This window comes from Wasmannia auropunctata, unplaced genomic scaffold (genome assembly GCF_000956235.1).
Source record: "Wasmannia auropunctata unplaced genomic scaffold, wasmannia.A_1.0 LD334196.1, whole genome shotgun sequence".
NCBI classification, from domain to species: domain Eukaryota; kingdom Metazoa; phylum Arthropoda; class Insecta; order Hymenoptera; family Formicidae; genus Wasmannia; species Wasmannia auropunctata.
Genome location: NW_012028694.1, coordinates 131,983 through 134,312, shown reverse-complemented (window position 1 = coordinate 134,312; position 2,330 = coordinate 131,983). Strand labels below are relative to the sequence as shown.

Genomic DNA, 2,330 nt, shown 5'->3' with positions numbered 1-2,330 from the left:
ATATAACGTATTTGATATAAAAATAATACATTTATTTAACAATAGTAGCGACAGCATTGTGATTGAATTCATCTTTGCGATTGATCTTTGCTACAAATTAATTCAAAAATACATGTTAAAATCGAATTAACTTTGCATCGACTGTCTTTACTTGCATTGACTTGATCTTTACAACTTCTCGAGTTGCAATACAAAAAAAAGTATTTGCTTGAAAGACTCTTTAAGACCATAATAAGTTCGCAAGTATTGCAAATCAATACGAATACCCGATACAACCCCTTTCCACTTAAATCTGCTTGAATAACACGTTCCTGAAGTCTGGAAAATTTCTTTCGGGATACACAAAGCAAAGAAGAATAATAAAAAGGGCGTATACACGTGGAAATACCAGTCAAAACACGAAAATTCACGATGACGCTTGAACGCGAATGCGAAGCGTGCGTCTCTGCTCACGCCACAATCTTCACGTTTTTCGTTTCTGTAAAAATTGTTATGAAAAATTGTTCGCCTTTACAAGCGAGAGAGAGAGAGAGAGAGAGAGAGAGAGAGAGAGAGAGAGGGAGGGAGAGAGAGCGCGCAAACCTCTCTGTGTTGACTTTGGCTCGCAGCCTCCAATTTCGGCGACGGCGGCGGTAGCAGCGGTGGCATGGATGGAAATATCGGCCGCTAAAATAAATCGACGACAAAGACCGACGATCCAACGACACGCTCGCTCGCTGGAATGCTCGATCGACGAGCCCTTTCCCTGCCGAAGATAACAATCCCGCCCGACAGATTGCGTCCGGAGTGCATTAAAAGCAGCCCGATTGAAACGCACATTTCCGCATCGGTCGGTCTCACACGTTTTCCATATGTAGCAAAATTTCAAATCGTTTTCTCATTAATTAGAGTCAGAGAGAGGATACACATTCAACTGGAAGGCACGACTAAGACAATTAATATTCTACGTTTTAAGTTGAAAAGATAATTTTTTACTTCATAGAGAGAACTGCAGCAAATAAATTTGTATTAAAATACAAGGAATTCAAAAATGGGATATATATTAGAAAAATATATTGTGTCAAGAATTATCCACAAAAACGAGTTCTGAGGTTTTGAAAAATTAACAAAAGAGTATCACGAGAAAAAAATAAAAATCTTTCTCTATCATCATTAATCAAGATTAAATGTCCATTTAAATAATGAAAATCTTCTGAACACGATGTATTTCTAACAAGAACCGAATTCGTTTTTTTCTCTCTCTACAGCGTGCGTACAGAATCGCACATTCATTGTCAGTCAGCCTAATCTCGGTTAAAATTAAAAAAGAGTCATATGCTACATTATATTTTTTAAGTATGTATATATCGCGCGTTCACCTCGTTAATTTGACACTCGTGACCGCCTCCTGAAACGCGAAGGGAGGCACACAGGTCGACAGTAAAAAATAAAAATCGCGGGCGATTTGCCGTCTGAAAGCGACGAATTCGTCGCGCGCGTGTTTTTCTTTTTTTTCCCCCGAATCAAAAACATTTTCCATACCGACAAATCCGCGCGCGGACGCTCGCAATGACTACCGTCGGCGACATAAGCCGACGCATTGAATCGCGACGTAAACGTCACGTGTATATCCGGGAGGCCTGTGATAGCGCGAGCGGGCGGTCGAAGAGAGGAGGGACGGCGTCGAGGCTCTGCAGCGTTCCCCCGTTAAGCGAGGCGTCCGCGGAAAAAGGAACGCCGGAGGAGAGGACTCGCGAGACGTGGGAAAGCTGGCCGGACGAGGGACGATCGAGATGCTCGTGACCATTCACCTGTCAACTGTCTTCCTCCTGTGCCGTGTCCCGTCATCGGTGATGTTGCTCTGCTCTTCTCTGTTCTGTTCTGCTGTTGCTGCTGCTGCTGCTGCTGCTGCTGGCTCTTCTTCTTTTTCCACTTCCTCCTCTGTTCTCCTTCACGGTGGCACATCGGCAATGGCATCGGCTGGCTCACGTAGTCGTGCCTCCTACCAAAACATCCTCGACGATCCTCCATTTGACTCGCCATTCAGCACCGGTGAAACAGCTTAATATAATCCTATTTAAGAAGACGGCCATTGTGATGGGACTCGGGGAATCGATGGAACGTGACCGAAATTATTTACTCGTTTATTAGGATCCGCACCGATTTGAGATTAGAATTCACGTTTGACGCACGCGACAACGCGAGCTCGACTTGGCAAGATTCGCAGGGATTAAATCGACATTCCGTAACTTCTGTAACTAACTGTGTCTTGCTAATCGATAATAAGTTAAACCAGTCACTTAAAAAAAAAAGTCACCCTTTCCCGCACGCTGCGATTAATTGGCAAAACA

The 2,330-nt window shown here is 43.5% G+C and overlaps 1 pseudogene; it reads right to left on the bottom strand.

The window, feature by feature from the left end:
• The window catches only part of LOC105459326, a 3,584-nt pseudogene extending 1,562 nt beyond the window's left edge, over nt 1-2,022 (bottom strand).
• Between the last annotated feature and the right edge of the window lie 308 nt (nt 2,023-2,330).